A 25230-nucleotide genomic window follows, 5' to 3' on the forward strand; every position below is an offset into this window, starting at 1 on the left:
TAGTGGTTTATTAATGATTACCGATGCTATCCCCAGCTGTTCTCCAGTATGATTTTATTAGTCCCAGTGCTGTTTCCTGATTCGTTTCCATTCAGGAAGCTTTGAAATAATGGTTAGCAGAGGGCCACATTGCAAAAATAAAAAATCTCACTCTTTTAACTTTTCCTTCCACTTTAATCCCACTGCCCATCCTTCCTCTCTCCCCAACTTCAGCTGGAGTCCTTCCATTCCTGTGATCAATCACGCTCTGGGGAGAACCTTAGTCCTGACGGGGGGAGGGAAGGAGGGGGCGGGGGAGTTCTGGCCCAGCATGGCTGTTGAGTGTGATGTCCTTTCGTGGTGCCCTCGAAAACAGAAGTGAGGAAACAGGCCGTCATTTATCATGTGGCTTTGTAATAGATGCTGATAATGCAAAACAGCCAGGATGCTCTTGAGGTCGCTCCTATGAAGTACCGAGTCAGCTCTGGGGGGCCAAGTCGGAAAGGGAGGTTCCCTGTGTGACTTGCCCTCCTGCCAGGGATCTCCCTTCAGTCAGAACGTCCCACTTGCCAGATGAGCCTGCCATCTGCCCTCTGAAGAGCATGCAGCCTCCAGCTTTAAGCACACTGCCAGTTTGAGGCCACTTGGGGAAGCTTGAAAATTTCCCCAGGCCAGTCACTCACAGCCCAGTCCTCCCCAAACCAGGTAAACTATTGGATGCGGGTGCTAGAGGGTGGAGCTTTGGGTGTGACGATAGTTTTTCTGATTGGGCCTTGAGCCAATCACTGTGGTAGGGTAGAGAAGAGGCAGCATTCGGGTTGGCCAAGCCTAGGTCACCGCCCACTCTTGGTTGGGGGTGTGGCCATCTCAGCTGTAGCCACACCACAGTAAAACGTGTTTCCACAGTGAAGAAAAAGCAAGCATGATGGGCACTAGAGCCACCTCTGAATTCCCTCAACCTTCTCAACCCAGCACACCAGCTAGCACCATGCCTTTGCCCAAAGGAGGCTTCCGTCAACATGAGTTTTACAGCAAGAAAAAAAAAATTTGAATCCATAAGTGAACATGTGATAAAAGCCATGCAAAGGCAGAACTCCATAGAAGCACTTTTTATTTAATTTAATTAGGTCATTTATTTATTTATTTATTTTTACTTTTTGCTTTTTAGGACCGCACCCAAGGCATATGAACGTTCCCAGGCTAGGGGTTGCATCGGAGCTGCAGCTGCCATCCTACACCACAGCCACAGCAACATGGGCTCCAAGTCAAGTCTGCAACCTACACCACAGCTCACAGCAACACTGGATCCCTGACCCACTAAGCGAGGCCAGGGATTGAACCCACATCCTAGTGGATACTAGTCAGATTTGTTTCTGCTGAGCCACAGCGGGAACTCCCAAGTTATTTATTTTTTTGGCCCTGAGGCAGAAGTTCAAAAGTCAGGGATTGAAAAGCACTATTTTATTTTATTTTATTTTATTTTATTTTCAGGGCCACAGGTGCAGCATATGGAAGTTCCCAGGCTAGGGGCTGGAGAGAAGCTTCAACTGCCGGCCTACATCACATCCATAGCAACGTGGGAGGCAAGCTGTAGCTGCGGACCTACATCACAATTGCTGGGATCCTTAACCCACTGAGTGAGGCCAGGAATCAATCTCGAATCCTCACCAACACTCTGTCAGGTTCTTTTTTTTTTTTTTTTTTTTTTTTTTTTTTTTTTTTTTTTTTTGTCTTTTTAGGGCTGCACCTGCAGCATATGGAAGTTCCCGGACTAGGGGTTGAATCGGAGCTGTAGCCTCTGGCCTACACTACAGCCACAGCAACACTGGATTGGAGCCGCATCTGTGACCTACACCACAGCTCACAGCAACACCAGATCCTTAACTCACTGAGAAAGGCCAGGGATCGAACCTACGTCCTCATGGATGCTTGTCAGGTTCGTTAACCACTGAGCCATGACAGGAACTCCCCACTCTGTCAGGTTCTTAACCTGCTGAGCTAAAATGGGATCCCCAGAAGCACTTTTTAAAAATGGACCTTTTCTTCACCAGGTACCCACCTAAGAAGATGCCAAGATAAGAGAATGCCATTGCTAAAATAAAGTGGACACATCCAGCCTCTCAAATCACTCAGCCACACTCTACTTTTGACCTGTGCTATTCTTCTCATTGTCACAGGGCTCCATGTTGCTGAGTCCAGGGCTTCTTTCTCCAGCCTCATCTGACTTGCTCCATCAGCAGCATTTGATCCAGGTGATAATTCTTCTCCTTGAAACCCTTTTTTTCTTTCACTTCTAGGACTTCACACTCAATTGTTTTCCTTCCACCCCCCTTGGCTTCTTTCTCAGATTTCTTTCCTAGTTATCCTCACCCTCTCTTTCCTTTCCTTTCCTTTCCTTTCCTTTCCTTTCCTTTCCTTTCCTTTCCTTTCCTTCCCTTCCCTGTCCCTTTCCCTTTCCCTTTCCCTTTCCCTTTCTTCTTTCTTTGGCCACTGGTGCAGCATATGGAGGTTCCCAGGCTAGGGGTCCAATCAGAGCTACAGCTGCCGGCCTACACCACAGCCACAGCAATGCCAGATCCAAGCTACATCTGTGACCTACACCACAGCTCACAGCAATGCCAAATCCTTAACCCACTGGGCAGGGCCAGGGATTGAACCCACATCCTCAGGGATCCTAGTCAGGTTTGTTTCTGCTGAGCCACAACAGGACTTGCATCATCCTCTCCTGAATGTTCAGTGCCCAGAGATCAGTGCTTGGAACTCCTCTTTCCAATTGAAGCCTACTCCCTAGGGGAGCTCTTCCAGTTTATGACTTTAATACCATCCATGTGCTCGACTCCAATGTGTGTGTGTCTAGACTAAACCTCTTTTCTGGCCCCCGATCTTCTATCTACCTTCCCAGCTGATAGTTCTACTTGAATGCTTAATATAACTCACCAGCTTATCCCATCTAGAGCCGAGCCCCCACTGGCTCTCCTTCCACTGCTACCACAAAGAAAACAGCTCCTTCCATAATCTAGTCACTCAGGCGAATCCACCAGGCTGTTCTTGATTCCTCCCTTTCCTTTATACTCCACATCTTGTCCATCAGATTAATTCTAAGGGGAGTTCTCATTGTGGCTCTGTTGTAATGAACCCAACTAATATACATGAGGATGCAGGTTCAATCTCTGACCTTGCTCAGTGGGTTAAGGATCCAATGTTGCCATGAGCTGTGGTGTAGTTCAAAGACGTGCCTCGGATCCTGAGTTACTGTAGCTGTGGTGTAGGCTGGCAGCTGTAGCTCCAATCTGACCCCTAGCCTGGGAACTTCCATAGGCTTCAGGTGCCACTGTAAATAGACAAAAAAAAAAAAAAAAAAAGAAAAGAAAGAAAAAAGAAAAAGAAAAAGAAAAAAGAAAATTCTAAGGTTTTACCTTAAAATATTTTCAAGATGGCATACCCTCTCCACGGCTACCGCTCTCCTCCTAGCCAGTCTTCCTGCTTCTGCCCTTGTCTCCTATCCCACACTCATCCTCATGGCCTATTCTGAGCATGAGAGCCACACTGCTTCCACTAAAACATTAAACTGGGCCAATCCACCGCTCCCAAACCACAGTGGTCTCAGAGTAAAAGCTAAAGTCCTCTTGATGCCCTAAGTGGGCCCACATCATCTACCTTTCACTCACCTCTATCACTTTACCTCCAGTTAGTCACTCCTTTACTCCCCTACTCCAGCCACTCCACTTTCTTCCTCGGATAATCCAGGCATGCTTCCACCTCAGGACCTTTACACCTGCTCTACTCTCTTCCTGGAAAGCTCTTTTTCCAAACATCCACAGGCTTCCCTCCTCAACTGCTTTAAATATTTACTCAGAATTCATGTTCTTAGACAGTTTTTCCTGGAAACTCTGTCCAAAATTCAATACCCTCACTGTTCCCCACCTTCATTTTCTCTCCTTCCATGTCTTTTTTTTTTTTTTTTTTTTTTTTTGTCTTTTTAGGGGCACAGGATATATGGAGGTTTCCAGGCTAGGGGTCAAATCAGAGCTGTAGCTGTTGACCTATACCACAGCTCACAGCAATGCTAGATCCTTAACCCACTGAGTGAGGCCAGGGATCAAACCTGCATCTTCATGGATACTAGTCAGATTCATTTCCACTGAGCCACTACAGGAACTCCTCTCTCCTTTCCTTTTAATCAATATCTAACATTCATACATACTATCTCTACATATAACATCTTTATTTCTTTTACTATAGTCAGTAGAATGGGCTTTCTCTTAAGATCTATTAAAAGGAAATTCTTGCTAAGAATTCTTACTAAGATTCTTACAGTCTGTGTCATTGTCCGGAAATTTAATATACTAAGGTGTGCATTTATATAATTCATTCTTTTCTTTAAAAAAATGAGCTATAATTAGCATCTAACATTAATTAGTTTCAGGTATAAAACATAATATTTCAATATCTGTATACATTACAAAATGATCAACACTAAAAGTCTAGTTAACATCTATCACCTTCCGTAATTAAAATGTTTTTTTCTCTTGTGATGAGAAATTTTAAGATCTACTCTCAATGTATTCAGAATATTCACATATTATCTTTACGTATTTTATTTTGTGCATTATGCCTTCTCCCACTAGATTGTTAGCTCTAGAGGACAGGGCTACTTTTGTATTAATAATAAATATTCTATTAGGACCAACAATAGTATTTTAATATGAAAAAGAAAAGTAAACACAATAGCATAATTGCACAACTAAGATCTGAGACCTTTGAAACCACATTCTCTATATTTGGGCTTAGCTTCTAACTAAATTTAGTCATTGGGCATGTTGGGTTTCAGTCTTTTGTTTGTTTGTTTGTTTGTCTTTTAGATCTGTAGCTGCGGCATATGGAGGTTCCCAGGATAGGGGTTGAATGGGAGCTGTAGCTGCTGGCCTACACCACAACCACTCCTGATTTCTGTCTTAAGGCCCATTTTTGGTCTAGAGTAAGCCAGGGAGGTTGTCTCTCATGTCATGCACTGGCTCAAAAGTTTTCAATAGCTTCCCATTGCCTTAAGGAATCAAGTTCAGCCTACCATCCTCTGTATTTTTCCAAGTTTATCTCCTGTGTTAACACTGACATTTGTCTTCTCCAGCCAAACTGGTCTATCCATTATTTCCCCAAATGCCTTGAGCCTCTCTTCCTCCATAGTCTTTCTCATTCTTTTCTGTCATCTGAAAAACCCTCCTCTTCTCCTCTCCCATTTATGCTGACCTACCCCATTCATCATAACCTCTTTCCTTCCCCACCTGCCAAAATTCAACTCATTTTTCAACTTATATCATGCCTCCTTTAAAAAGTCTTTCTTGGACCTCCCGTCATGTCTCATAGGTTAACGAACCCAACTAGTATCCAATCTCTGGCCTTGCTCAGTGGGTTAAGGATACAGTGTTGCTGTGAGCTGTGGTGTAGGTCGCAGATGTAGTTTGGATCCTGTATTGCTGTGGCCGTGGCGTAGGCTGGCAGCTACAGCTCTGATTTGACCCCTAGCCCGGGAAACTCCATATGCCACAGGTGCCGCCCTGAAAAGGAAAAAAAAAGTCTTTCTTGAACACTCCAGATGGAATGACATGCTCCCTATCTGGTAGGTTTAGAGTATTTTTTCCCAAGGCTATTCGAGCTGGTTGCACAGTACCATAGGGGAGTAGTATAGTGAGGATCCACAGCGTGGAGTCTAGAGCCTGAATGCACTGATTCAAATCCAGGCTCTGCTACTCACTGGTTGTATGACCGTGAGCAGGTAATGTAACCTCTCTGGGCCTCACTTTATTTCTCTATGAAACAAAGACCATTACGGTTCTTCTCTTACAGCGTTTTATGAGGATTAAATGCATTCATATGTAAAATACTTGGACTAAGTCTCCACTCTATGTTTGCTATTAGCATGGTGGTGGTGATTAGCAATCCATTTTCAGTCCATCTGATTTTGGGGAGAGAAACTTAACACCTGGGTTTCTTTCCAGGTGTTTATTTATTTACTTTTTATTTTTTTGCTTTTTAGGGTCGCACCAGCGGCAAATGGAGGTTTGTAGGCTAGGGGTCCAATCAGAGCTACAGCTGCTGGCCTATGCCACAGCCACAGCAATACAGGATCCGAACCACATCTGCCACCTATACCACAGCTTATGGCAATGCCAGATCCTTAACCCACTGCGCAAGGCCAGGGATCGAACCCACATTCTCATGGATACCAGTCAGATTTGTTTTTGCTGAGCCAATACAGAAGCGTCCCCCCCCCCCTTTTTAATAATATTGAATCCAGGATGCATTCATTCATTTGAACCAACTTCTTGCTTTAATATGGGAACACAAGATATTAGTTGTAATCTATTCTTGTCTACTTAATGAAATTGTTTTTGAAACCCTGCCCGTTAACCTATAACCTGGAGGCCCGTGCATAGTTTCCTTATTCATTAAATGATTAACTCACTGGCCCAGAGGTATTTATGAGTTCTTGGCTCATAGTGAACCTCCCTGGCTTAGTCCAGAGACTGGGGGGGGGGCTCCAGAAGAATCTCCCCAGCCTTCTGAGATGTATCTCTGGTTGTCCCATTTGCCCTCCCTCTCCTACTCATCCCTACACACAACTTTCCCACCTCAGTTCACTCTGTTTTCCAAGGGGCACAATTGCATCTGGTCCTAATCATGGTGGTTATTTGACTTTGCAGTGATTTTATAGATGTTTAATCACGTGTGCAGGTGAGAAGATGAAAACTGACAGATGTTTCTAAACATTTATTCAGAAAACAGATTCAGCAATATTCAATCTAGCCTCTGGTCTTCCCCAGAGGCACTGGCATCAATGTCCTCTTCTTCAACTGCAGCCCGAGACACTGAGTCCTTGAAGGGGAAGCCTAGAACTGCAGCCTAATACCCATGAAATTGTTTTTCATGCCTGTTAGCATCGTCATCCTCCACTCTGGATAAACAGGCTCGGAAGTGGTTTATATGCCAGGGTGTTTACCTTCTGAAAGATGATCCTTAAAGTAACTTGAGGAAACAGAAGGGTAACTCTAGAGATAAAAAAGAAGCTATGATTATATTTAAAAGCCCCTCAGCAGGCTAAGATGCTTTTCACAGAAGCAGTAAATTAATCTTCCACCAGTTACTAACTTTAAAGTAATTTAGAACAACAGGACTTATAAAAAAGGTGCCATGGAGGGTAGCATCTTGGATCATTTTCCTGAAGGTAGCTGAGATGAAATGAAGTACTCCATACACTGATCTGGGCCTCTTTAGGATATAAAACACTGAGCATGTAATTTTTGAAAGAGACAAAGAGTTAGCAAACAATGGCAAGATGAGAAAGGGTGTGGTAGTGGCTCATTTTCTTGAAAGACCAACATGGCTGGCCAAGAGAGAATGGTCCCTCCATATTGCTTTGGAAATCCTTTAATGCATAAGCTTCACCTTTAAGATAGTTTCTGTAAACCAAGGCCGAGTCATCGTCAATGACCTCGGTCCTAGACTAACAATGACAAAGGGAGGGAACCACCCAGCTTAAGAATCTAGCTTGGAGAAGCTGAATGGAAGATTATAAGATACATTAAAACTCATCTCAGGAAATTCTGGAAGACTATTTTCCCCATTGAGCCCATAATCAAGCTATGATCACAAGTGTTTGGATGGACAGAGCCCTGCCTCTTATTAGGTACAGGTCTCCCTGCTTTTCGAGAGGTCGCTTTACTCCACTTAGCTTTCATGAAAGACTTAACATTAGAACCTGTTTTGTCTAACCAAAAAAAATTCAAAGAGATTTTTGTTATTACACACACAAAAAAGACAAAATTGAAAAGAGCTTTCAGTGTTGGTTTTGCAGCAGGAGCCATTATAGAGTCCATGTGTACCTGGGCAGAGAAAGTGGTACCACCAAGCTCCTTCCCCAAGAACTACATTCAGCACCCCTCTATCCAGCCACCATCACTTTGAATTGTGTCTGAGCATTTGTGCTTTATCTCTATTGATTTGGTGCATCTGTTAGCACGACATGTCTTAGGATAATTGCTTCTTCACTTTATGCCATTTCAGCTCAGGAAAAATTTCTTAAGAACCACTATTTGTGGATAGTGTGGGGTGTAGTTTTGAACATGCCAATAAAATGGTTATACCATTTACAAAGGATTAGAGGAATCCACACAATTCTCCAGGCCAAGGATTATCCATAGGCTATGAAGTTCAATCAATGACCCCAGTGGGTAAATAAAAGAGAAATTCGAGATCCCAAACCTCAAGGAGACGAATGAGACAGATGAGACCTTTATGGGTGGACAGAGAAGCAGAAGAAGCTTCTCCATTCATGACGCTCAGAAAAACAAAGTTGTGTCAGACAAGATTGAACTACCCAAAGATCTGACTGCAGTTTCCTGGGGCCCCCTAAAAAGGAGGTGGGAGCATGTTTTGGGTTGAAGAATGGTTTTCTGGAACTTCCTAAAAGTGAAAGAGGGCTCTATCTAATTAGTCAGAGTTTATCAGAGACACATCTGAAAAGAAGCTTAAAATCAACCTTCAGTAAAATGAGGGTCAGGTTCTTGGATCTCAATGAAAGCTACTAGAACCTTTGTCAGAAGGTAGCACAAAGGTGCTCTTTACTGAAAAATAAAAGTCCTTGGATGAAATGCTGACATTAAAATGTAAAAGTACTATTCATCTATTAGAAAAAAAGATAGAAGGAAAGCCAGCTGTGACAAACCTTTTTTATTACCTTATTTAATCTTCTCAGCAATATATGAGTTTATAAAAGAGGAAACAGAGGCTCAGGGAAGCAAAGCCACACCAGATCTGAACCATGTCTGCAAACTATACCACAGCTCACAGCAATGCCAGATCCTTAACCCACTGAGCGAGGCCAGGGATTGAACCGGCATCCTCCTGGATACTAACTGGGTTCATATCTGCTGAGCCACAATGGGAACTCATCTCCCTCGAATTTAAATCTAGAAGTGAACATTTCTTGAGTCCCCATTGTTTCCACAAGCTGCTGCCTCCAAGGGGGCAATGGTCTCTGTGTGGAAAAAAGAGGAAAAAGACCAAGACAATGGTTTGAAGAGCAAAGTATGAGGCTTTCTGTTACTGAGTAATAAGGTAACCTCTGAAGGATGAATGGATGAGCCATTCTGCATGTAGAGGCTAATAAGATCACATTAACATGTCATGTTTTTCTGGTCCCAAAGTCCCCTCAGCTGAACATCTGGACGCTACTTCCTCTCCAGGATTCTCTCTCCTGTAGAATCTCCCAGAATCCCCAGGGTGTCAAGGACACGTGGACCAATGCTACCCTTCAGTAACACTGCTCTTCCTCAGGCCCTGCCGCCTATGCAAACCCCACGGGGCTCTACCTGGCCCTGTCATCCCTCAGCCATTTCCCCCAGTTACCCAAGCTGCTTCTCCACCCTCTCTCCTCTGGAAACCTCTGAGTTCTGGGCTTTTCAGACATCTCAACAGAATGCCCCCAAACACTACACATCTAAAAAAGAAATTTTCTTCTTCTCCAAAAAATTTCTTTCCCTCTTGTGGGTGGAATTTTGATGAATATATGGTCCCTGCACTTACAGTGACTCATGTCAGAGTCCTGGGAACACCCCACCTCTGTTTTCTTCAACCAGATGCCGAGTCCTATCAGTTCTACCTTCCTGGCAACATCTATCTTTATCTCTGCTCCCTGCTGAGGTGGTAAATCAGACACTCTTGGGCTACACCCCACTCCTACTCACTTTGTTCCTCATCATCTCCACTGCCTTCCATGTTCCCTACCAGGATCGTCTTTGCTACATGCCTATTGTGTCAAATTACTCCATTCCCTACAATGCAAAGTCCTGTTTGACTTAGATCCCTTCACGATTTGTCCCCTACTCATTTTTTCACCCAAACTGTCCCATTTACACATCCTTAAATCTGTAACTCCAAAACAGCATGGACAGATGGTACGTACTGGGGCTCAGGGTGTAGACTGAATAGTAGAGTTTTATGTTTTCCAAAAATAAGAAAGTTAGATTATGCATACCTGAGATGTCAAAGAAGAAACAAAATCTGGATTTCTCCTTGGAATAAGCAACAATATAGGGGATGGAGGATATTGAACTTCAGCCACTCTCTTAATCATGTCTGTTCTCCTGTGTTCCATCCTCCAACTAATGAAAGCAAATAGCTTTGGAATGAAAATTGAGAATGTTTGGACAGACTATAATCTGTGTAGGAAGCATTATTGAATGAAGGCCAGTGGAGGTCAAAAACAAGACTGATGGTTTGATAAAGAACCAATGGAGACTCAGAAAAACAGATGAAAATAATTAACACTGAAAAACAAAAATAGCCTACCGCAGAATCAAGGAGAAATTTCTACTACTTGTTAGCTGAATGGAACTGTGTTGAGAAAACCAAATGGCAGCATTTCCATGCTTCCCCTCGTGGAAGAGAGCAGCCCCAGCCACCTGAGGGATGGGAGCCTGACACACGGATTCCTTTCTCCTTCTCAAAGACAGAGATTCTTTCTAAGCAGAACTTCACACCTGAGTGGCTGTATTTTGAGATGGAAAAGAACTCTTTCTCACCTCACTCCACACTTTCTAGCCCTACTTGTAGACTATTCACTCCCTTAAGGCAGCATGATGTGTGTGTGTGTGTGTGTGTGTGTGTGTGTGTGTGTGTGCAAGAAATGCACCCATGAGGCTGGTTCATCATAATTAGAGTAATAAGTAGAGTGATAAAGATGTAAGTGGAAAATGAAGTTGTCCAAGCTAAAAATTATTGTTCTTTATCTTTCTTTCTTTCTTTCTTTCTTTCTTTCTTTCTTTCTTTCTTTCTTTCTTTCTTTCTTTCTTTCTTTCTTTTTTTGTCTTTTTAGGGTCGCACCCGTGGCATATGGAGTTTCCCAGGCTAGGGGTTGAATGGGAGCTGTAGCCACCAGCCTATACCACAGCCACAGCAACATGGGATCCAAGCCAAATCTGTGACCTAAACCACAATTCATGGCAATGCCAGATCCTTAACCCACTGAGTGAGGTCAGGGATCCAACCCAAAACCTCATGGTTCCTAGTCAGATTCTTTTCCGCTATGCCATGAAGGGGACTCCAAATTATGGTTCTTTTAAGAAGAAGAAGAGGAAACAAGGAAAACACTTTTATAGCACTTAATATTCTAGCCATTAATCCAAGTGCTCTTTATATGTTAGTGTTTTGAACAACTGTGTATTAGAGTAGCATAAGCTATGATGTGGTGAAAATGAAATCAGTAAATAACTCCAAAATCTTCATTGTTAACAAGTTTATTTCTTGCTCATGCAAAGTTTGATTTGACGGAATTCCTGTTGTGGCTCCGCTGTAACAAACATGACTAGTATCCATGACAATGTGGGTTCAATCCCTGGCCTCAGTCAGTGGCTTAAGGATCCCGCCTTGCCATGAGCTTTGGTGTAGGTCTCAGACATGGCTCAGATCTGGCATTGCTGTGATTGCAGTGTAGGCTGGCAGCTATAGCTCCGATTCCACCCTGAGCCTGGGAAACTCCATATGCCGCACCTGCAGCCCTAAAAAAGAAAAAAGAAAAAAAAGAAAGAAATATAAATGGTCAGTTAACATTTGAAAAATATTTAATTTAGTAGGAATCCAAAAGTTACAAATCTAAATAGTGAGGAAATTGTTTATCAACAAAAAAGTGACAAAGTTATTGTTAGAAGCAGTTCAGTGGGGTGGTTTTATATACTTCTGATAGAAGTGTTCATATGTATACTGTAGCTTGAAATAAATTTCTTTAGAAAATTATGTATAAATATGTAAAATATATATGTGCATATTATATAAAGTGAAATAAGTCAGACAGTGAAAGGCAAGTTTTTTATGATATCGCTTGTATGTGGAATTTTAAAAAGTCAACTCACAGAAACGGAGACTAGAATGGTGGTTACTAGGGGCTGGGAGTTGGGGTAGATGGGGAGATACTGGTCAAAGAGTTCGAGTTTTCACTTACAGGATGAGTAGTTTCTGGGAATCTGATGTACAGCATGATTATAGTTAACAACATTATATTATATCCTTGAAAATTGCAAAAAAAGGGTAGAGATTAAATAATTTCATCACAAACAAATGTAATTATGTGAGATGATAGATGTGTTAACTAGCCTTATTGTGGTAATCATTTCACAATAAATACTTCTATCAAATCATAACATCTGCACCTTAAAATTACACAGTGTTTTACGTCAATTACATCTCGTTAAGCTGGAAAAATATACACATGCATGTATATCTGCCAGTTCTATGAATATGTATTTAAACTGCATAAGATAAAGTCGGGACATAAACCGTAAAATGCTAATAGCGAGCTAAGATGTAAGAAGATAGGAAGGTGCATCTTTGTTTTTCTGTATTATTGAATGTTTCTGCATAAACATTTCATAATCAGAAAAAAATTATAACATACAAAAGGAAACTCAAGGGCCTTTAATTCAGACCCAATTTGAAATTTCTGGTACACACTAGCTGGTGATATCAGGCGAATTACTTTATATCTTTGACTACCAATTTTCTCATTTAAAAAAAAATGAATTGAATCACGTTTACTTCCCATGATTTCTTCAAGGATTAAATGAGTCCATAAATGTAGAAACCATCTAGTATATACTAGGTTCTCAGTAAATATTAGTTACACTTCCAGAAAGATACAAATTTGAGATTGCACAGAAACAGCTGAGAGAACTTTTTCATGGGGGACGCTGGGAAGTGATCATTTTAAGAGTTTTGAAAGCTGAAGTGTGAGATGGTCAAGAGAGGTTTTTTGGTTCTGGTGGTGTGAGTATAAGAGGCGGGGAAAGAGAGAGATGGAGAGTGAGAGAGAAAGAGCCAGATAGAAGGGAGAATGGAGTGGGGGAAGAGAAAGAGAGAGAGAGGAGAAGGTAGCCAGAGAGAGACAGGTAGAGAGAGAGAGAGAGAGAGAGAGAGAGAGGAGCCAGAGACAGTGAGAGAAAAGGGGAGAGAAAAGAGGAGGAAGGTTGACTATTGTTTCAGAGAGATTTCTGTGCAGAGTGGTTGATGGATGCTTTCAGGATTCAGGGGACCATAAAACAGTTTCAGTCAGGAGCTGAGAGGCAGAACTGGGATGCAGGAAGAAAGCACTACACTTTCCCTTCTGAGCACAGGAGTTGAAAGAACAAACTTCTCCTAGAGGGAAGCCAGCAAAGAGGCCCTGGGGATTAGGGGTCAGGACCAAAGGGGGGTTCAACACGACAAGAGAGTGAGACAGCATGCGTCCCTGCCCAATGGACAGGTGCACCTTGCGAGGAAGGTGGTGGCTGCATTTCGGATCCTACCTCCCAAAGTTTTGTTCCCCGAAAGTACCCCCAGCAGTAGAACTCCTGGACAAAGCCCAGCGTTTCAGGAGAAACCCTTAGGGAGGGGATGAAGATCAAGAGACAAGAAACAGGGAATACCAAAGAGCAGCAGTCGAGAGAGGGATTGTCTCTCACAGTGGGGTCCTTGGAGCAGAGGAACCCCCCACATGGCTATTCAGGTCACCAGGGAATCTTCTTCAGCTGACCAGACACCAGAAGCATGCCAACAGCAGTTGGGCAAACAGTTGCTCAAATATGCCTTGCTCTTCTCACCTCCACACCAGGAGTTCTTTCCCAATGCTCCTTCTCCTGTCTCTTCCTAACAGTCTTGGCCCCGCCCAACATCCCACTAAACACGCAGGGGCACATCCATGCATGTGCACACATGTCTGCTATTTTGGCTGACTCCTTATTTATACCTTTATTTCTCAGTGTTGGCATCCCTAGCTCTGAGCTCCAGGAGGGTTCACTGTGGCTTCTCGAACCCTAAGCTGAAACCTGTGGGGCAGTCCTTGTTCTACAGTGGCATTGCCTGTAGGCTTGTCTGTCTCATGCACTAGATTGTGGTAGACAAATTGAGGACAGGGATGGTCATGGGCATGGTTTCCTAGGCTCCCAGCACAGCATCTGGCACACTAACATAGCTGGGCTCTTCTTATAAGTCACTTGAGCCTGCCTCCTCATCACCCCACCCAACACAGCTCCCTTTGGTACTTTAAAACCCAACTCCTGGCACACAGGACAAAGCACTCTTGTGAATCATAGAGTGAGAAGCAAGGAGGAGCTGCAGGCAGCAGAGACCTGTACACAGTGAGGAATGATGGACCTGGGCTGTGGCAACAGGAAGACCAGGGCTACAAAACAACTGCATCATTTCAAACTACCCCACCTCCTGCCAGTCCTCCCCTTGGTTTCACATTTCTTGCAGTATTATAAAATATTTGTCAAAGCCTGGGCAGAGGTAAGTGTACAAAATCCGTCTACCAATGTCCAATTTAACTAGTTGTTCTTGCTCTTCATACAACCTTGAATGTAAATCTACAGTCTCTCTCTTCTTGGCAATAAGTCAGCAACACACTCCCAGTAGAACTCTGGACATGATGCCCTTGTCTGTAAGGAAATCAGAATGAAAACCACTATTTATCAAGTGCATACCCTGTCGTGTCCTATGATAAATATTTTGCATACATTCTTTCACTTAGTCCTTAGAACAAATTTTTGAAGTGAACATTATTGTCCCAGTTTTGCAGATGAAGAAACTAATGGAGTTTGAGTGAATTGCCCAAGGTCACACATTTAAAAAGGGTTATAGTCAGGATTTGAAACAGGTCTTTTTGTCTTGTCCAAAGTATACTGCCAAGAATTATGGATATAAGGGACTCACTAGTGATCACTCAACAAGAGTTAGGAGAGACCTCAATCTCAAATTAAATGTCCAACTATGATGGTAAGTGACTCGTCTAAAAGACCAGGGGTCGGTTTGGACTATCAATAAGTATGCAGCCTTTAAGAGACTTAGGAGAGTTCCCACTGTGGCTCAGCTCTTAACGAATCCAACTAGCATCCATGAGGACACAGGTTTGATCCCTGGTCTCACTCAGTGGGTTAAGGATCCAGCGTTGCTGTGAAAGGTGGTGTAGGTCACAGATGTGGCTCGGATCCCAAGTTGCTGTGGCTGTGGTGTTAGCCAACAGCTGCAGTTCTGATCCAACCCCTAGCTGGGAACCTCCATATGCCATGGGTGCAGCCCTAAAAAGCAAAAAAAAAAAAAAGAGAGAGAGAGAGAGAAACTTCAGTTGTAGGAGTGGCAATCACAGACCTTAAAAGCATGTTGGAAGATGACCCCAATTAACACCACCCGGCATACTCAGTTTAGTAGTAATATCATGTAACTGCTACAACATCCTTAAAGCTCCAAGCTCTGTTTTCCAGGGTCATTGATGACAGTTTTGTTTTCAGAACAAACAGGTAGAGTGAGATAAAGATTCCCAGTGGATATTTAGTCTCTAATGGTGTCTATAACCCACATTTTAAGCCCTAGAAATAAACACAGAACACTTGTCAAAAGGTCTGTCCATCATGTTGGTTCAGACAAAGATAAACCCAATTAGGTGGAACCAACAAAGTGAAGAAAGTTGCTGAGTAGAGGAAAATCCCTTACCATTGGAAAAAAAAAAAAAAAAGACAGCAAGACAAATCTACTTTGCAAGGGGGTTTAAGAGTGCCTGGGGGCAATGGGATTAACTCTGACATCTGTGCTTAGATTTGAACCTTTGGTTGAAGAAAAGTTTATAGCTTAATTTTGCAACACCCAGCATGGAATCTTTGTTGGCCAGTAGGGAGAAGAGATCTGAGAAAATTGGATTAGAGCTCCTGATATAAGGACTTATGCAATGGAGAGGAAACTGCAATTATAAATGATTATACCAGACAAGTCTTTCCCTGTGTGATGTTTCAATTTAGAAAAGACCACAAGCCAAATAACCAAACCATCACTGATTTGTCCTATCCAGAAAGTGAGCTGATCCTGGACTGCAACAGCTTTTGATCCTAGTAACTGAAGGGAATATATCCTTCTTAAAGACAATCATTTTGAGCTCTTATTTCCCTCCTTATAGTAAGAAAGAACAGTCAGCTCCTGAAGTAAATCTCAAGAAGACTGTCCCATCTTCATTTGTCCTTGATGTTCATTCCTCTATTTCGCTACTCATTTTGGTCAGCAACCATTTCCCCTTTTTCCATCCCAAAACTATGCATGGGCTAGTCTCAGTGGTGATGCCCTTCCCAATGTTCTCATAACTCCTGTCATTTAACTTATTGCAATATAATATAATTGTTTATGTGTCTTCACATATGAAAATGTATGCTCTTTGTTTTATTTATGGCAAGTTCCCAAGAAGGGTTTCTTTTTTTCCCTTTTTTGCAGTTTTTATTAAAGTATAGTTGAAGTACAATGTTCCTTCAATTTCTGATGTACAGCAAAGTGACCCAGCCACACAGATATATACATTCTTTTTTTTCATACTATTTTCCATAATGTTCTAACCCAAGAGGCTGGACCTAGTTCCCTGTGCTGTACAGTAGGACCTCATCACCCATCTATGCTAAATGTAACAGTCTGCATCTACCAACCCCAGACTCCCCCATGGCAAACATAAGTTTGCCTTCCATGTCTTTATTTTAATGGGCATCAAGCAGGGTTCGGAATATAATTCCTGGGACTTCAACCAGGTGACGAGAAAAAAGGTTCCTAAATAGTTCAGGACCCAGAAATTGATGCTTTTAATGCAAGGATAAACAAAAAAAAAAAAACAAAATCTATTCCATAAAGGAAAATAGTAAAGAAAATTTCTTATCTCAACCTTGACACTGGTAGAGTCTATCTTGAAAATTGCTATTCACAGGTTGTCCTCATGAGAGTTTAGAGACAAAATCTAGGATACACACTTCCTATATGGTCCCAGAATACCCAATTTTGGAATTTAATATAATATAACTCAAGATTCATAATGACTTCCTGGATAAATGTTCCTAAATAAAGGCTTCAAAGAGTTCCCTCAGGTAATTATAAACTCACTGAAATACAAAAATTATAAAACACAAGAAGAAAAAAGTCATTTGAGTGAGAATAAGTAGAAATTACAAATAACAAGATTAAAGCCACCAAAATGATGATATTGGAATTATCAGTTAAAAAATAAGTAGATTTGATACTCAATAAAATAGAGAATATTTGAAGTGTAACAATGTTCCAGAAACTATGAAATGTGATCAGGTGGATTTTTTTTTTAAAAGATCCAAAAGAGGAGTTCCTGTTGTGGCGCAGTAGAAATGAATCTAAGTAGGATCCATGAGGATGCAGTTTCAATCCCTGGCCTCACTCAGTGGATTAAGGATCTGGCATTGCCCTGAGCTGTGGTGTAGGTGGAAGACACAGCTCAGATCTGTCATTGCTGTGGCTGTAGCATAGGCCAGCAGCTACAGCTCTGAATTGACCCCTAGCCTGGGAAACTGGCATATGCTGTGGGTGCAGCCCTAAAAAAAAGAAAAGAAAAAAAAAAGATCCAAAATAATTTTGGGGCAAAAAAAAAAAAAAAAACCACACACAACAAGTGAAACTAGAAACTCTGTGGATAGGTATAGCATTGGATGTAATAGAAGAGAGTCCTAATGAATTGGAGGAAAGAAAGAACTGGAAAGTTACTTGATGTATGGAAGAGGAGGAAAGAGATTGAAAAAATAAACAGAAGTTAGAAGAAAAGAGATGGTAGCAGTGGAGATCCAAAGCATGATATGGTTTGGCCCATGGAATGGGAGTGGCTCTGGGGTTGCACCAAGAGGCTCTTGATGAGAGGAGTCAATGGATTGTCACTATAATTTGGAGACAACAGAGTGAGAAATGCACAGGCCGCTATACAAATTGCTCTGAATGTTCCTGAAACATGGGTAACATGTTTGGAAAATGAACTCAGAGTGCCCTCTGAAAACTCTGGATTGTCAATATGCACAGTCTCTGGATTGATGCTAGAATTTGATACGAAAATAAGAAGAAAAATGGAACAGCTAATTCTCTGGAAGACATGAACTTCAAGGGCACCAAAAAGAGATTCAAATTAGATCTGGAATTTGAAAACAAAAATGTGAGTGCTCATTTCAATGACTATACCTCCAGAAAGTGGTTCATATATTATGCCAAAGAATTATCTAAATATTTTCCAAAAGCCATAGAAATTTTTGCTTATATAACACAAAATAGCACATTGGAATAAGCAGAGACTGAACATGAGTAATCCTTAGAGAGATGCACAAAGTCAAAGCCAATTTACACAAAGTTGTTTTTTATTATCTTCATGCCACAGCTTATCAAAATACTGCACTTGGATGGACAATTTGGGGACCAACTGAAAATATCAAATGTATAAATCATGAAGACATACTGTATTATACGACCTCACATTAAAAGGGGCCAAGAATAGTCCTTGCTCTTGGAGGAGTCTCCTATCATGAACAGCTTAAGTTAGCAAAGTTTCAGTTTGGTGACATTTTGTCCACACACAGAGGAAAAAGAAAAACTCTGACTCCCTTCAAGTTCAAAGTAAATCAGATTTGTTTGAGGGATAACAATATGCTTTGACACACTTTGTAAGAGCTGCTGAAGCTCTTGGTTGGGAACATTTGAAAAAAATCACTCTCATAATTGAAAACACATTGATTGGCAGCTAGAATTGCCACATCAGAGGAGGAATAAATTTATCTAGTAAGCCAGCCCATCTCATCTGTCATGGCAACCTCTGCTATAGCTTCCAGTCTTTCAACACTTCCTACACAGATACAGGATTGTGGGGATTCTATGTAAGTGTGAGTCAGACATCATTGCAGACATGCCGCATGTTGTTCAAAAAGAATAAATGTGACTCTGTATAAGTGTTGCTGAAAGTAATGTCACACAAAGATTCTAAAAACAAACATATTTCACAACTCTATGGTTCAACACTATGGTGAAGATATTGGTAGGCAAACTTTATGCTCTAATAGAAAATTTCCCATCCCTGAGCTTAGAAGCAGGAATTGATGCTGGAGATGATGAGACAGTTCAAAAAAATGTGTTCCAAATATATTCATGATTAGGTTCCAGCTATTGCTGTTGTTGGTTCCATTGAGCAAGATTTTAACTGGATTTACAGTAACATAAACTGGTTTTGTGATTAAAATGCTCTCAGTCAAAATATTTTGAACACATAATTAATAAACTAATATCAATAAATTAACTCATAAAATTAATAGATATCTGTAAGCTTTAAGCTATAAATACTTTTAAAAAATGAACCAATATTTGGAATGAAACGTATTTGGAAAAGAAGATATGGCAGCTATAGTAAGATACCTAGCACACATCTAATCAGAGTACAAGAGAGATACAGTAGAAAAACTAGAATAAATCAATATTCAAAGAGAGGTTGATTAAGAATTTTCATGAATTTACAAAGACAGAAATCTTCATATTTAGGAAACCCAATGAATCCTTTGCAGAATAAATAAAAAGAAAACACAAGGCAAGATAGATATATTGTAGTGATATGGCAGGATAACAAAAGAAGGAAAGAAAGAAAGAAGGGCAGAGAAGGAAAGGAGAAAAGGAAGGAAAGAAAATAAAAGAAAATGAAAATGAAAGAAAATCTTAAAGGCAACCAAAGCATAAGGCAGATTACTAACAAAGAAACAAATTAGGTTAACGTCTGATTTCCCAATATGCACTATGAAAATAAGAATATAATGGAATTTTCTTTAAAGCAAAGAGTAAATAGTCATTAACCTAGAGTGATATTACCATATGACCCAGCAATTCCACTCCTGGGAATGTGTGTGTGTGTATATGTAAATACATATATAAAAAAATGCAATGTATACACAAATATAAAATATACATATATATATATATATATATATATATATATGACATCAAAATCACTAACTCAAAATGATACAGGCACTGTAATATTTATAGCAACATTATTTACAATTGCCCAGACATGGAAGCAACTTAAAAGTCCATCAACGGATGAACAGATAAAGAAGATGTGGTATATGTATATATACACACATACAATGGACTATTCCTCAGCTATGAAAAAGAAGAATTTTGCCATTTGCAGCAACATGGATGGACTTGAAAGGCACATATTGCACCATTGTCAGTTCCCTAGTTTCGATGTTATTCCATAATTATATAAGATGTAAGCATTGGGGGGAAGCTGAGTGAAGGATGCATGGGACCTCTCTACTATTTTTGCAACTTCTATGCCTTTATAGTGTTTCAAACAAAAATCTATTAAGCCTATATAGTGCCAAGTTTGGGGCAGCAAGGTTGAATAAAACAGGGCTTTAGAAAATCCCGTGACCTGGTTAATTTTATACTTCTTTGGGGAGAATAGGTAAGACCCAAATGTGTTAAAGATAGAAATAACAATTAAAAAGTGTTGTGGCTATATGAGTAGTGCTAGGGTTACAAAGCCCAACAGTGCTGAGACCTGAATGCTGAGTCTTCCAAATAACAATTTAAACTGCCAACTGTTGAAAAAAGAGCCTTGGTTCAATGTCAAATTCATGAAGTCAAGGTGGAAAGTAAAGTATCCCTAAAATTAGACCAAAAGTTCTTTCCCCAGAAAAAGCTCTCATTTTCTGCATGGAAAATCATCTAAAATAAATCTGGCCACATACAACATTCATGTGCTAAGTGGCATGCCTTTTCCATAACTGATCACCACTTGCCCACCCAGGCCACTTGCTAACCTAAGTAATAGGGTATAACCTTGGTCACAGGTCCTGGTCACTAGGTCAGCTCCCCATGTTCTGCAAGGACCTCCAGGACCACACAAATTATGCAGCCCTTCCCCAAGAGAGAGCAATCCATCACTTCTCAAGTGACCCTTTCCTCTTATTTTAGTGAGATGGATGTTACCAAGATCCCATGTGTTTCTTGGCACTGAACCATTAGAGACTTTTGTTCTTTGTTCACTCCTTTCATTTCAAATTAAAAGCAACTTATTATGTAATATTCTTTGCCTACAATGGAATATGTATACTCCATATGACACCACTGGACAACAGAAGATTCTCAACACTAACAATATAACTGAAACTAGCTGTGTCCTCCTCCCCATTTCCTACACTCCTGTCTTCTCCTCCAACATAACCACTATCATCTCTTGCTTTTTAAAAATAGTAGACAAGAAATAAAAGCAAAAATAAACCAAAGGGACCTAATCAAACTGACAAGCTTTTGCACAGCAAAGGAAACCAAAAAGAAAACAAAAAGACAGCTTATAGAATGGGAGAAACTAGTTTCAAATGATGCAACTGACATGGGCTTCATCTCTAAAATATACAAACAACTTACACAACTCAACAGCAAAAAAGCCAACAACCCAATGGAAAAATGGGCAAAATACCTGAATAGACTGTTCTCCAAGGAAGATATACAGATGGCCAACAAGCACATGAAAAAATGCTCAACATCCCTGATGATTAGAGCAACGCAAGTCAAAACTACCATGAGATATCAACTCACACCAGTCAGAATGGCCATCATTAGTAAGCCCACAAATAACAAGTGCTGGAGGGGGTGTGGAGAAAAGGGAACCCTCCTGCACTGTTGGTGGGAATGTAAGCTTGTACAATCACTATGGAGAAAACAGTATGGAGGTACCTTAGGAAACTATACATAGAACTACTATATTACCCAGCAATCCCACTCTTGGGCATATATCCAGACAAAAATTTCCTTAAAAAAAAACACATGCACCCACATGTTCATTATAGCACTATTCACAATAGCCAAGACATGGAAACAACCCAAAGGTCCATCAACAGATGACTGGATTCGGAAGATGTGGTATATATACACAATGGAATACTTCTCAGCCATAAAAAAGAACAAAATAAGCCATTTGCAGAAACCTGGATGGAACTAGAGACTCTCATACTGAGCGAAGTAAGTCAGAAAGAGAAAGACAAATACCATATGATATGAATCTAATATATGGTACAAATGAACCTTTCCACAGAAAAGAAAATCATGGACATGGAGAACAGACTTGTGGTTGCCAAGAGAGAGGGGGATGGGGAGGGAGTGGGATGGATGGGGTGCTTGGGGTTAATAGACTATTGTCTTTGGAATAGATTAGCAATGAAATCCTGCTGTGTAGCACTGGGAACTATGTCTGGTCACTTATGATGGAGCATGATAATGTGATAAAAAAGAATGTATACATATATGTGTGAGTGGGTCACCATGCTGTACAGTAGAAAATTGACAGAACACTGTAAACCAGCTATGATAGAAAAAATAAATAAAAATCATTATATACAAAAATAAAATAAAATAAAATAAAAATAGTAGACAACAATGTAGCTATCCCCAAACAATGCTGCTGAGCTTTGGTTGTGTTTTTGCCAATATGGATTGAGCTTCTTTCAGTTAACAGTCTTATACCCATCTCATCATGCACAGGTGCAAAAGTTTCTCTAGGATACATACCTAGGAGTGGAACTGCTGGGCCATAGAAATGTAATCTTTACTTATTTTAGATAGTGCCAAGTTGTTTTCCAAAGAAATTGTACTATTTTACAGCCCAACGGTAGTACATAAGATTCAGCTTTTCTACATCCTCACCAACTCTTAGTATTTATTATCAGACTTCATAATTTTCTTGTTCATCTAGTGAATGTAAAATGATAGCTCATTATGATTTTAATGTGCATTTCCCTGATTACTAAGGATGTTAAGCCTCTTTGAATATCTTGAATAGTCTTCTATTTATTTTTGTGCATTACCTTATCATGTTTTCCAGATATTTTTCAATGGGTTGCAGCCATTCTTTATATATTCTTCAGCCTAATCCTTTGTCAGATGTGGTATCAAGATTTTCTCTAAGTTTGTAGCTGATCTTTTTACTCTTTTTATGATATTTTTGGCAAGTGGAAGTTATTAATTTTAATGAACTGAAATGTATTCATCTTTTCCTTTTTGGTTTATACTTTTTGTGTCTTTCAATTCCAGAGAGAAGGAGGAATTCATTGTGAAAGGCTCAACTTCAAATCTTTCAGAAGAAAATACAAAGGAATATAGAGAAAGAGTACTTAAACATGACCCCCAGAGTGCTAATCATAACCCATTGCTATGTTAACAGACATTCGTAATGATTGCTAGGATAAGTCAGAAGACTGTGTTGAGCTCTCACCACTGTTGTCTTCATTATTTTCCCTGGAGAAACACACTGCTCTGAGCTGCTGCTGAAGGGGTGGTTTCAGAACAATAGGCTGTCAGCACAGCCAGGGCTAGTGCCTCTGTCCTAATTCCCATCCTTCTCGCCCCCACGGCCACCACCTTCCCAGAAGGGACCCAAGGCACTTTCTTCACCTTTAATTCTTCTTTGTTACTAGTGCTGATGGGGGTCTGTTTCCGCTAATCTTAACTGTGGCAAAATGCTCCAGGATGTCTATTCTTCTGGCTACATATGGAATTTCCTGGACTTCAGTTGATCGCTTGGGATGGGGGTTGATTAGATGCAGCTATTTCCAGGCATCCTTGCCTTTTCTTTCCTGAAAAACCATTGTGTTAGCAACATATTTTTAGGTGGGGCTACGTTATTCACATACGTTTTCTTTTCTTTTTCATCAGGCACTTCCAAACCAAGAGTAAAACCATGTTAGCATCGAGTGCTACTTTCAAAGTAGTCTACTTTGTAATAGTATTTGTGTAGTCCTTGTCACACTGTACTTCTATCATTTTTATCATTTTAAGGCCCATTATTTCCCCTGTGCAATCTCACCAGGCTCCCTCACCCCACCCCACCATACATCTATTTATGGGTCATTATCCCCTTCTCCATCAACATCTTCTCAGCTTAGCTGAATGCTCCAGGGAGACTCGCTTGGTGTGAAGCTTTCTCATGATGAATGGGTTTCTTTTCACTCTGCATAATGGACTGGCTTCCACCAAAGGCAGCTTGTTTCTTTGTACCTAGTTGGAGTAAGTAGATTAGGTTACCACTATGGCTGCTTATCTCATTCTAAAATCAACGACCCAATTCACACCATCACCACCTATAAATCTGGGGAAACTATTACACAGAAGCCCCAGTAATTGATTAGTAGGTATTTCCTGAAATGAGTCATTTACCAGACAATGCTTTGGTTCCCAGATGATTTCTGAGGCAATTAAGACCTAGGGAATTGCTTCTTTGTTGACTTTTGGATGATGGTCATTCTTTCCGGGTGTAATGTCTGACTCTTGCCCTCATTTTCTCAGCCTTCTGGCCACCATCTCTTTCTCCTTGCTTTGTTGGGTGCTTCTATCAGAAACTTTTCTCAGGTAGATGCTTGTGAAAGAGCTGATCTTGAGTTTCCATCTGTCTTGGCTTGTATGGCACTGAAACGTCATGATTGTTTTGCTCCTTGAGGCAAACTATAGCCAGGATCTGCCTCCTTCTGTCTTGCCTTCCCAGATTCTGCTGATCATGTCAGAGGAGAAGGGCGAAAGGGACAAGGGGACGTGTGGGTCAAGGACAGAGTGCCCTGCCTCTGTGATCCGGGTGGTAATGGGGTATGTCCACAGCATGGCTGCTCTCCAGCTTTAGGGGCTGTTTGAGGCTGGAATCCTTGTTTTTCTATGTATATGGTATTTATGATCTTGTATATGCCAAGTGCTAAATTGCAGTCTGTGTACAATCTGGGTGGCATAGGAAGTCAGATGATAATTGCTATCCTACAACAAGCACTTTCTGTGAACAAGGTGATTCGTGCTAAGAGTCTTACTTACAGCATCATATTTAATCTTCTAACCATGGTGCGTCTAGGGTATGATCACCCACATAAGAAACTCAGGCTGAGAGAGGTTGGGTACATTTTCTAGGTCCTTCAACTAAGAAGTGGAGAAATTAAATTCAAACATAGATTTATCTAACTCAATAGGGTGTTTTTAACCACTGCACTGCCTTACCTCCTTATTACAGAAAGTAAATGATAGACTAGAATTACATGGTACTAACTAAAAGGAGGTTACAGAAAGATGAGTTCCCATTGGCTAGAGTAGTGAGGGCTGTAGAGCAGAAGGAAGAGGTATACAGAGCATCTAATCCCATGTTTCTCAAACTCTTTTTCATTTTTAAATTATGGTTTAAAAAAGCATATAACATTAAAAAAATATATAGAATGCTTCATGAGTTCACATGTTATTCTTGCATGGGGACAGTACTAATCTTCTCTATATCTTTCCAGTAGGTTTTTCTTTTTCTTTTTAAAAAAGTTTTTGGCTATGTCCATGTCCTGTGGAAGTTGCAGAACCAGGCTTTGAAACTGCAGACCGGAGTCACTACAGTGACAATGCCAGACCCTT

The 25230-nt window shown here is 40.8% G+C and overlaps 1 non-coding gene and 1 pseudogene across 1 annotated transcript; one reads left to right on the forward strand and one right to left on the reverse strand.

The window, feature by feature from the left end:
* The first annotated feature begins 15650 nt into the window (after window positions 1–15650).
* On the forward strand, window positions 15651–19043 carry LOC146400445 (mitochondrial-processing peptidase subunit beta pseudogene; annotated as a pseudogene).
* Window positions 19044–25035: 5992 nt separating this feature from the next.
* Window positions 25036–25139, reverse strand: LOC146400446 (U6 spliceosomal RNA). Its single transcript, XR_014813931.1, has one exon. It is a non-coding gene; the product is annotated as a U6 spliceosomal RNA (small nuclear RNA).
* Between the last annotated feature and the right edge of the window lie 91 nt (window positions 25140–25230).

Source organism: Sus scrofa, chromosome 8, assembly GCF_054392235.1.
Source record: "Sus scrofa isolate SSC_HxYL_T2T_F1_AM1 chromosome 8, Sscrofa_HxYL_maternal_Yorkshire_Landrace_v2.0, whole genome shotgun sequence".
NCBI lineage: Eukaryota > Metazoa > Chordata > Mammalia > Artiodactyla > Suidae > Sus > Sus scrofa.